Here is a 12,175-nt window from a genome sequence, read left to right on the forward strand (position 1 = left end):
TTAAGGACCTTGACAGAAATAATTGTGACATTTTAGTTATCATCAGTTCTAAAGCATTAGACTCCGAGTTTGGTGAAATTAACTCCTCTGATCCAAATGATTCATCTGAATCGTCGACAGTTAACAATGATTTCATCTCCGGAACAAATATCTCCAATACAAATGTTTCAACTTCATTTAATAAGTCTGATTCATTTGAAATATCTGATGTCTCTGCATCTCCTTTAGTCATGTGATATATTTTAACATTTTCATTGCTTGCTTTTGACAGTTTTACATCTCCTTCAGCTGTCTTTGACGCATTTGCATCATTCACAACTGCAGGTGTTTCCAATAATACTGCGGTGAGCCGTAAAAAAGCTTTCCAGTTCACAGATTCACCAAACTGATCAGAGTAACGTGAGAAGCGTGCTTTGAAGGCTTCCTCCATTTTTGTGAAAAATCTGTCAAGATCTTTCTTGAATTTAGCCAATGAAGACTCAAAATTGTCCATGTTGTTAGTGATTCTGACAAGTTTTAATAAGAATGACAAAGCGATGACATTGAAGTGACATTTGTTATCACTACCAGCCAAATATATATCTGTAAGTAATAGGATACTCTGTAAGAAGGTCGGACGTTTGTTCAGTATTTCACAAAATATATGAAATCTTGCCTGGTTGGATATATGATCCAAAGTATTAGCTATCAAACTGTTGGGTGAGTTGTAAATGCATAATATAATCGTCACACCAAGCAGGGAGATCCATGCTTGGCAGTCGGACATCTTCACATTGGTGGTGATATTTTCCCAACCGGCTACTATGATTACTTTTTTCTCTAGTCCAAGAAACTGAGAACTTGTACAAATAATAACTTCATTTCTCTTTCCCAGTAAAAGATCCTCATCATCACTCTCTGTCCACCCGTGAGCATCAACCTTGTTTTGTACAGTTTCATTTTCTCTTAGAAGAAAATAGTTGAATGGCACCCCATATTTATCGGATATTTGATCAATTGCATCAATATCGCTTTTGGTAATAAAGCTGAAATGGGGAAGAAGAATGGCTACATCTGACCATGCTAATGTGCTATGGTGTTCAATGAGAGCTGCCAACTCGTTTCTCAGTGAATTGTCAGGTATTTTATCTGTACTTGGCTCTTCAGTTTGTCTAACTGAATGTGCCAGTACTTTCTCTTCTGATAAATTAATTTGACTAAATTTGTGCCCTTCATCACCACATGCTTCTTTAGTTCTCTGTTTAGTTTGACCACGCGGATCTGACTCTGCTATGGCAACTGCTTGAGAGTCAGGCTTTACTTGACGTTTCTTTATTAGCTTCATCTGTACAAAAACATCAATGATATTTTCCCAACATTGCTCACACCTCCAAATAGTGCTTCCATTAAACATACTGTCATTTTCATGAGACCTTTCTTCTTTGGAGTTTCCATGGGATAAATGATCAATGACAGGAAAATCTCCCGATTTCATAAAGTCATACATGAAATCTTCATCTAGTTTGTCACAAACAGATGTTACTGTCTCAGGTGACCGTGATTCCTTAGTAAGCTGTTTGACAGAGAACTCATTGACGTCAGGGACGCATCTCCCTGCCAACCAACACAGTTTGTTGTTTTTCCCACAGTAATTTATGATATAAGAAAGTGCAAAAATATAGCACTCATCAACAAATATGTTGTACTGTTCAATGGAATCCAGTGAGTGAAGTGTTTTGTAATCTGTGATATAATGGACCAGTTTTTTCTGTTCTTCAGTCATGTCAGCTTTAACACATGCAACAAGGTGCGTCAATTGTTTTGTTGATCTTCCACATACTATTAATACGGATTCACCTTCCCGTACCATCTGCCTGGCTTTAAGAATCAGAAGAATTGTTTTTCCTGTACCAAAGCTCCCTTGGATGTACACCTTTCTGTCGTTTGAGTGTAGAATCTCAACCTGCTCTGGGGTAAGAATGATTCTCATGTTCTGATAGCCTTCCTCAGCGATCACATCTCCTAATGTTCTTATTTTCACAGTGGACATCAGACCGACATATCGTCCTATAACTTGCTTGTACTCATCTGCATCACGGAAACCAGGCTGCGTGCTGATGTTACGTTTCCACCATTCTAGTAAAAGCTTTTTTTCCTCATTTTCATTATTTGTGTTAATGTTAATCTGATCACGAAAAATACATATATCTAGTGCATTCTCTCCCAATTTGTCTTGCAGCAGCTTCATCGAGGTCATGAGAGTTGATATATATTTCTTACAGATATTGGGCAAAGCCAACACTTTGGTTATTGGAATGTTTAAGTTTAGGTCTTCCATAATGTGTTTAAACATTTCAACATTCCTGTCCAGCTGGCTAAGCCCCTGTTCCACACGTTTCCTGATACACTTGTTGTGGTTATCACGTTGTTTCCTAGTTGTTCCACGTCTACCTTCTTCAACTGATTTCACATGTATGAACACTACACCGTGCTGAAGATGAAGGAGAAGAATATCGTGTTCACCTGCTTTCTGAGAGAAAATATCAGTTCTGGGAGACAGTTCCGTTTTAACTTCATTCAGATAATTTTCATAAGCATAGTTAGATATTATAAACATTGGCTGTTCTTCACCATGCATGTGTTTTAAATCTTCAAGTGCACACATTATTAGTGACTCTGCATCTTCTCTGTTAGTATTCTCAGCATTTTTCTCTTTCAGGATACTGTATTCCTCGTCTGGCTTTGTGTTTTTGGTTTCTATCTTTTTGACTACACTTTTGGATTTAACGATTTTGGGTGGAACTCGATATGTCTTTTTGTCACAATCTGGATAATATTCATCACAGTCTTTGATAGCTTTTTCTCTAAATGACATGTATTCATCTCCAGCTATTCGTATCAGAATATCCAGGACCTTTTTAGAAGTACCTTGATCTGATTCTTTGCCCATATCGGATACCTGTAAGTTAACAGTAAAATCATTTAAAATGCATGCACAGTGACACACACACACACACACACACACACACACACACACATATATATATATATATATATATATATATATATATAGATATAGAGAGAGAGATAGAGAGAGAGAGAGAGGGGAGAGAGAGAGAGAGAGAGAGAGAGAGAGAGAGGGGAGGAGAGAGAGAGGGAGAGAGAGAGAGGAGCACATGAGAGAGAGAGAGAGGAGAGAGAGAGAGAGATGGGGAGAGAGAGAGAGAGAGAGAGAGAGAGAGAGAGAGATAGTAAAGTAAAGTTTGTTTTATTTAACGACGCCGCTAGAGCACATTGATTTTTTATCTTATCATCGGCTATTGGACGTCAAACATATGGTCATTCTGACACTGTTTTTAGAGGAGACACACACACACACACACACACACACACACACACAGAGAGAGAGAGAGAGAGAGAGAGAGAGAGAGAGAGAGAGAGAGAGAGAGAGAGAGAGAGAGAGAGAGAGAGAGAGAGAGAGAGAGAGAGAGAGAGAGAGACAGACAGACAGAGAGAGACAGAGAGAGAGACAGACACAGACATACACACAAACACAGAGACACACACACACACACAAAGAGAGTGGCAAATAAATTGGAGATAATGCGAGCGCAAAGGGTGCAAAACAATTGTATGGCGTCCAGTGAAATACGTCCAACCTAGAATTATTTAGTTTTAATCATTTGAAAATAGATACATACTTTTTGCTGCAGAAAGTAGAAAGGTATAGATTTCCATAACAATGTTTGGTGTTATTATCGTTTGAGTACAACTAACGATACTGTGATTTTGACCTCTCAAAATACAAAAAAAACCCACAAAAAAAACAACACCCACTTTATTTTAAATCAGGGCAAACCATTGGTCAGGTCGATGTACGTTTTCTACGCTTTAGTTGGAGATAAAAATGAGCAAGATTTTGGTATTACACAACGCTGCGTTGGTTGTTTTGCCATCTCAACCAGGGAACCACGACTAATAGATCAAAAACCATGTTATTTTATTTCTCGTCTATGATAAAGTGCATACAAAATATTGCTTGCTAGCAAATATAAATTACTAATAGTTGTAATTGGAAAACATATGCAAATTTCTATTAAATTCCTCCTCCTCTATTTATATTACAACCGTTTGTCTAGGACCGTATCTAACTTTGTTTTGTACGTTAGATACATATTGGGAAACATCTCGCTGTACGGTAAATAGTGTCTAACCGCCTGTCTTGTACTGTGTATATAAGAAGCCAAACGTTAATCACCCATGTTCTAGTAACTATTGTAAATGGGTTGTTTCAAAACGTATCTGACTAGCGGAAGTCAGTTGTATATGTTTCTAAGAAACGAGTTGTAAAATAAATGATATATAACGAATATATAGCATTCTATTTCAGACATATCCTCAAACCTCAAAATGAGGGTTAAAATATTTAAACGTTTATTTGTTGTTTTTTGCTGAATTTTATTTGCAGTTAACTTCCGACATTTGAAATAATAAAATACATAACACTAAATTAGATAGTAAATCAGTCATCGCAAACGAAGGCATCAAATATAATTATAAGAAAAAAAAGAAAGAAATAAATGTTTTATTTAACGACGCACTCAACACATTTTATTTACGGTTATATGGCGTGAGACATATGGTTAAGGACCACACATATTTTGAGAGGAAACCCGCTGTCGCCACTACATGAACTACTCTTTCCAATTAGCAGCAAGGGATATTTTATTTGCGCTTCCCACAGGCAGGATAGCACAAACCATGGCCTTTGTTGAACCAGTTATGGATCACTGGTCGGCGCAAATGGTTTACACCTACCCACTGAGCCTTGCGGAGCACTCGCTCAGGGTTTGGAGTTGGTATCTGGATTAAAAATCCAATGCCTCGATGCCATCGAGGCCGGTCAAATATGATTATAATTTTAAAAAGTTATTTATTGCAATATTTGTAAACATATTGTCCACACAATGTACGACGTTTTAAACGACAGAATGCAGAGCTATAAATTAAATAGACCAGGAGACCAAACGTCCAGGGTATAAAATAGTAGAGAATACGAAACTTCCAGGGACGAACCTAGTCGCGTACGAAATGTCCCGTAACCTTACAGAACAATCAGTTTCAAGTTAAATCATATGTTAGGCCAAACAGAATAAATTCCTGGTCTCTGGTCAGCGCGGTCGTCAATTTCTCGCGTTATGACGTCGATGTTTGCCGGGCCTTTCTTGCTAAGACATACAATCCACAATTGGAGCCAAAGTGCCATCGCGCATGAACTAGGACGTGCATTCTGATTTCAATTTAAATATGCGCCTTATTTCAGTATCAAATGAACCCACCTTTTCTGTGCAACCCATGCTTTATTATTTTTATTTTTTATAACGACGCATCGCCGCATAAATTCTGGAACTTTGGTCTGACGAGAGACCGAGTTTCTTTTGCCTAACAGAGCAATCAATTTCGATCGTGATTATTTCAATAGATTGTTTGGCTGTGGCGAGTGGGTCATCACCTTGCAACAGCCAATAGCATGTCTTTAAATGGACGACACACGTAATGCCGGGGTGCAGAAAGTACTCGACCGCTCGCCAAATGCGAGTAGAAATTCTGACGGACGAGTTAAAATAAGAAACTACCAGTCCGACTGGAGATCTGGGATGGGTTTTTTTTTCTGACCGACTGTAATTTTATTCATTTATTTCATTATTTTACTTGTTTTGCATTGAATCCGCGAGTCAGCGTCAGCCATGCCAGAATTCCAAACCATTCAAACAAACGGTTCATAATGATGACGAACTACACATGTACCCTATTGCCATTGGACTATTTCTGAGTTCAGAACTGCTCAAGCGCGACATACCGGACACGGATTATAGTGGAAACAGAACCGTGCCAAAACGGCCCCAAACGAAAACGGAACCAAACTGGACAAAACGGAACCTAGCTTTGCCTCAAATGGCACTACAATCTATGGGTATATGGCTGAAATGGAAACAAAAATTAAACGTATGGCTAAAACGGCATTACAAGCATGCGTTGTTTACATGATTCAACATTTAATATTGGATGTTCAGACCTAACATTTTTAGGTTTTAACACCCCCAACAACATTGCAATGCCGTAATAGCTATAAAAACAATTCCGCAAGAACCCCAACCACCCCTCCACACACACACCCCAAAAAAACCCAAAAAAAACAACAACAACAACAACAAAAAAATACAACTTTAAAAATCCAAATAAACCAACAAAAACCTCCCAAAAAAACCCCAACGAAAATGGTTCGTTTTGATAGTGATTCCGATTTAGACTCATTCCTCGGAAACGAGACCGGTCAGTGGTCAATATTTCATTAAAATTATTTGTTTACGTTGAACATATGTTGTCAGTGTGTTTCAATTTTTGTCAATATATATATGAAATAAATGCGAACACCCTAGTCTTGATCCAGAATATTTCTAAATAATGGGGTTTTATTTCGTTCGTTTTCCACGTGATGTTGATCACTTACCAAGGTTCTTAATATTGGTTTTGTTATTAATTATAATGTGTGTGTGTGTGTGTGTGTGTGTTTGTAAATGTGTGTGTGTGTGCGTGTGTGTGTTTGTGTTTGTGTGTGTGTGTGTATATGTGTTTGTGTGTATGTGTTTCTGTGTGAGTGTGTGTGTCTGTATCTGTGTGTATGTGTGTGTGTCTGTGTGTGTGCGTGTCTGAGTGTGTGTGTGTGTGTGTATGTATGTGTGTGTGTATTTGTGTGTGTGTGTATGTGTGTGTGTGTGTGTGTGTTCGTATGTGTGTGTGTGTCTCTCTGTGTGTGTGTGTGTGTGTGTGTATGTGTGTGTGTGTGACGCTTCTGAGTTCGACCCAACGAGATTCTACTGTGTATATACACAATAATAATTAATATTATATATTCTCGTTCTATAGGCTGACAGACTAGTATAAATTCTGGGGGGCTAGTAAATTTTAGTTGGTAATGGTCCGGCGGGCTAGTGAAATATGTTCTATTTCTGCACCCCTGTAATGTATGATAATAAAATATTCTCATCTACGGATATGTAAGAAGAAATATATATAACAACAACTTACATAGTATTGGAACTTTGTTTTGACTTCTGTAGTAGTACTGCATAATTAACGTGACCGACATTTATACACCTTCCTCTAGTTAGTGAAATTTACCTGTTGTTCTTCGACTTTTTTTGCAAAAGATTGTCTATCTTCCGACTCTACTTCTGTACTTGTCGGACATTTTTCATCCAAAACCAGCTGACTGTCATCTCTACATGGTGGCTGTTCCTAGAAAAAAAATAAAACAAACATTACTGTTATATAGCCAACGAAATATTTTACAAAAACACCACCACCACCACCACCACTACCACCATCATCACCATCACCACCACACCACCACCGTCATCGCCATCACCACCTCTATCATTACCACCGCCACCATCAAAACCATCACCACCACTACCACCATCATTATCAGTACCACCACCACCAATAAAGATATGTACCTTTGTGTCTCCATCCTTCCTCTGAAGAGAGGATCTGTCTTCTAGTTTTTCTGGTTCACTTCTAAAATCGGCTTTATCCCACTTCAGCTGACTGACGTCATCAACTGGCGATTGCTTCTATTAACACAAAATAAATAAATACATAAATAAATAAATAACAATTTGTTATGTGCTGTTGACAACGAAACCTTCCATTTTCTTTTCATTTCTTTTTTTAAAGACAAAATATTGTTGATTTCTGTTTTATTTCAAATGACACTGATTTAGTAGTTAAATAATTAGCTAAAACCATTTTCATTTTGTTTGAAATAACAATTTTTAGAATCTTCAAAACGTGTGATGGCGACACCTCTTCTACTATTCAACAAGTCATCTATATGCCCTTTCATATTCCTCACCGATATAACTATACGACTCTTGAAGTAATAGTATTTAATGCCCCCCCCCCCCCCCCCCCCAACAACAACAACCCGTGTCTTTATCAAATTCAATATCTACTTTATCAGAAAGATGCTGAAGCCATACCACTCTTATGATATCACATCATTTATTAGAAACACAGCTAAGATTTTTTTTTATTAATTAATTGATTTTATATATTTGTATATAATGCATGTGAAACAGTTCTTTAGATAAACAAAGGACTAATATTAGTTGAAGAAAGGAAATATTTTATTTTACGACGAACTCAACACATTTTGTTTATGGTTATATGGCGTCAGACATATGGTTGAGGACTACAAAGATATTGCGAGAGGAAACCCGCTGTCACCACTTCATGGGCTACTCGTTTCGATTAGGAGCAAGGGATCTTTTATATGCACCATACCACAGACAGAATAACACATTTCATGGCCTTTGATATACCAGCGTGGTGCACTGGCTGGAACGAGAAATAGCCTAATGGGCTCACCGACGAGGATCGATCCCAGACCGACAATATTAGTTGATTTTCCATGACAACTTAAAACATGTTATTGTTGTTAAAAGTAATTATCATGTATTACGTGACAGACAATAATATGAATGTTTTATATTTCATATAAAATTTAGCAAGAACAACTGCAACAAACATTTGCAGTACAAAACCCCCAAACAACAAACGCCACCCCCACCCCACCCCCCAAAGAAATTCCAACAAAACAAAACAACAAAAAACAAAACAAAACAACAAACAACAAACAAACAACAAACAAACAACACTATTATCATTTTAAAGTTCGTATCTCTGACCAAAAGTTAAAGAGATTATTGTCATGGAGTCGTAAAAACATGATAATATACTTTGATTAGTAACTGACAACTGTGTTGTTTATAGGATAACAGCCACTGCTATTCGTCCTCCTTCATTTGGAAGACTACAATTCCCAAGATTGGCTGGACAAATCTGAGCAACAAAGCTGCATCTCTGAGCAAGAGTTGAAAGCTTTTAAAAAGTAAAGTTGCATCTCAGAACGAAAGTTGAAACTTTTTAAAAACCAAAGTTGGATCTTTGAACGAGATTTGAAAGCTTTTAAAAAACAAAGTTGCATATCTGAACCAGAGTTGAAATTTTTACAAACCAAAGTTGCATCTCTGAACAAGAGTTGAAAGTTTTGTTTTGTGTAAAACAAAGTTGCATATGTGAACAAGAGTTGAATGTTTTAAAAAGTAAAGTTACATCTGTGAACAAGAGTTGAAAGTTTGTAGAAAGTAAAGTTGCATCTCTGAACAAGAGTTGACAGATTTTAGAAAGTAAAGTTGCATATGTGAACAAGAGTCGAATGCTTTAAAAAGTAAAGTTACATCTGTGAACAAGAGTCGAATGATTTAAAAAGTAAAGTTGCATCTCTGAACAAGAGTTGAACGTTTTTAAAAAGTAAAGTTCCATCTCTGAACACGAGTTGAATGTTTTGGTTTTGTAAAGCAAAATTGTATTCTTAACAAGAGTTGAACGTTTTTAAAAAGCAAAGTTGCGTCTCTGAGCAATAGTTGAACGTTTCTAAAAAGCAAAGTTGCATCTCTGAAAAAGAGTTGAAAGGTGGGGTTTTTTTTAAAGCAAAGTTGCATCTCTGAAGAAAAGTTAAACGTTTTTTTTTTTTATAAAGTTGATTACTCATATTCTAATAACTATGGTAAATGGGTTGTTTCAAAACGTATCTGTCTAGCGGAAGTGAGTTATATAAGTTTGTAAACAGCGAGTTGTAAGATAAATGATATATAACGAATATGTATGTAGTATTAAATTTCACACATATCCCCAAAATGAGGGTTAAAATATTTAAAGTTGTTGGGTTTTTTGCTGAATCTTATTTGCAGTTAACAGCATACGACATCTGAAATAATAAAAACATAACACTAAATTAGATAGTAAATCAGTCATTGCAAACGAAGACTTCAAATATCATAATTATAATTTTAAAACTTTACTTATTGCAATATTTGTAAACATATGGTCCACACAATTTACGATGTTTTAAACCATAGAATGCATAACTATAAACTGAAGAGGTGAGGGGACAAAACGTCTAGGGTATAAAACAGTAGTGAGTACGAAACTTCCAGGGACGAACCTAATCGGGTACGAAATGTCCCGTAACCTTACAGAACAATCAGTTTCAGGTTAAATCATGTTAGGCCAAACAAAATAAATATCTGATCTCTGGTTAGCGTGCGTTGATTTTGACCTTCGTGCGTCAAAATGTGTTTGTAATTGCTCGCGTTATGACGTCGAGTTTTGCCGATATTTTCTTGCTAAGACATAAAAAAAACCCAACATTTGGAGCAAAGTGCCATCGCGCATGAACTAGGACGTGGATTCTGATTTCAATTTAAATATTCCCCTTATTTCGGTATCAAATATACCCACATTTTCTGTGCAACCCATGTTTTAATTATTATTTTTAAAAAGAGCGTAGAATCTCAACCTGCTCTGGGGTGAGAATGATTCTCGTGTTCTGATAGCCTTCTTCAGCGATCACATCTCCTAATGTTCTTATTTTCACAGTGGACATCAGACCGACATATCGTCCTATAACTTGCTTGTACTCATCTGAATCACGGAAACCAGGCTTCTTGCTGATGTTAAATTTCCACCATTCTAGTAAAAGCTCTTTTCCCTCATTTTCATAATTTGTGTTAATGTTAATCTGATCACGAAAAAGATATATATCTAGTGCATTCTCTCCCAATTTATCTTGCAGCAGTTTCATCAAGGTCGTGAGAGTTGATATATATTTCTTACTGATATTGAGCAAAGCCAATACTTTGGTTATTGGAATGTTTAGTTCTAGGTCTTGCATGGTGTGTTTAAACATTTCAACATCCCTGTCCAGCTGGCTAAGACCCTCTTCCACACGTTTCCTTATAATCCTGTTGTGGTTATCACGTTGTTTTGTATTTGCTTGGCATCTATATCCTTCAACTGATTTCACTTGTATGAAGAATACTCCATGCTGAAGATGAAGAACACGAATGTGTTCGCCTACTATCTTGGAGAAAATATTAGTTCTGGGAGACAGTTCAGTTTTAACTTTATTCAAATAATTTTCAAAGCGATAGTTAAATAGTATAAACATTGGCTGTTCTTCATTATGTATATGCTTTAAATCTTCAAGTGCATCAACTATTATTGACTCTGCTTCGTCTCCCTTATCATTCCCTGTATTTGTTTTCTCATTCAGAATACTGTATTTCTCGTCTCTCTTTGTGTTTTTGGTCTCTGTCTTTTTCACTTTTTTGGGCTTAACGATTCTAAGTGGAACTCGGTTTGTCTTTTTGTCACAATCTGGATAATATCCATCACAGTCTTTGACAGCTTTTTCTATAAATGACACATATGTATCTCCAGCCATTCGTATCTGAATATCCAGGACCTTTTTAGTAGAACCTTGATCTGATTCTTTGTCCATATCGGATACCTGTAAGTTAACAGTAAAATCATTTAATATGCATGCACAGCGACATATAGGACAGAGAGTGAGAGATAGAGAGATAATAATTTGATTATTTCCTTAAATGGAAATGGAGAGTGGCAAATAAATTAGAGATAACGCGAGCGCAAAGGGTACAAAACAACTGTATGACATCCAGTGAAATACCTCCAGCCCAGAATTATTTATTTTTAATCATTTGAAAATAGATACGTTTTGCTGCAGAAAGTAGAAAAGTATAGATTTCCATGAGAATGTTTGGTGTTATTATCTTTTGAGCACAACTAACGATACCTTGTTTTGGACCCCTCAAAAAACAAACAAAAACAAAACAAAAACAAACAAACAACACTTTATTTTAAATCAGGCCAAACCATTGGTCAGGTCGAGGCACGTTTTCTACGCTTTGGATGGAGATACAAATTAGCAAGACTTTGGTATTACACGCTGACGTTGAACAAAACACAATTTAACACACAGCGCTCTAATGGAGCTGAATAATCGGTGATTAACATTAAGTGTGCAAAGACAAACGAAATATAAATTACTAATAGTTGTAATTGGAAAACATACCCACATTTCTATTAAATCTAGTTTATAAGCAGAGGCAGATCCGGGGGGTGGGGGGGGGGGGGTGATGCAACCTTCCCTCTAAAATAAGTACCTCTATGTATCTTACAACCGTTTGTTTAGGACCGTATCCAACTTTGTTTTGTACGTTAGATACATATTGGGAAACATCTCGGTGTACAGTAAATAGTGTCT

At 36.7% G+C, this 12,175-nt stretch overlaps 1 long non-coding RNA gene across 1 annotated transcript; it reads right to left on the reverse strand.

The window, feature by feature from the left end:
• Positions 1-7,161: 7,161 nt before the first annotated feature.
• LOC121387414 lies at positions 7,162-7,829 on the reverse strand. The gene is made up of 2 exons (XR_005959815.1): positions 7,500-7,829; positions 7,162-7,278 (listed from the first exon to the last, which is right to left on the reverse strand). It is a non-coding gene; the product is annotated as an uncharacterized LOC121387414 (long non-coding RNA).
• Between the last annotated feature and the right edge of the window lie 4,346 nt (positions 7,830-12,175).

Source organism: Gigantopelta aegis, chromosome 13 (assembly GCF_016097555.1).
Source record: "Gigantopelta aegis isolate Gae_Host chromosome 13, Gae_host_genome, whole genome shotgun sequence".
NCBI lineage: Eukaryota > Metazoa > Mollusca > Gastropoda > Neomphalida > Peltospiridae > Gigantopelta > Gigantopelta aegis.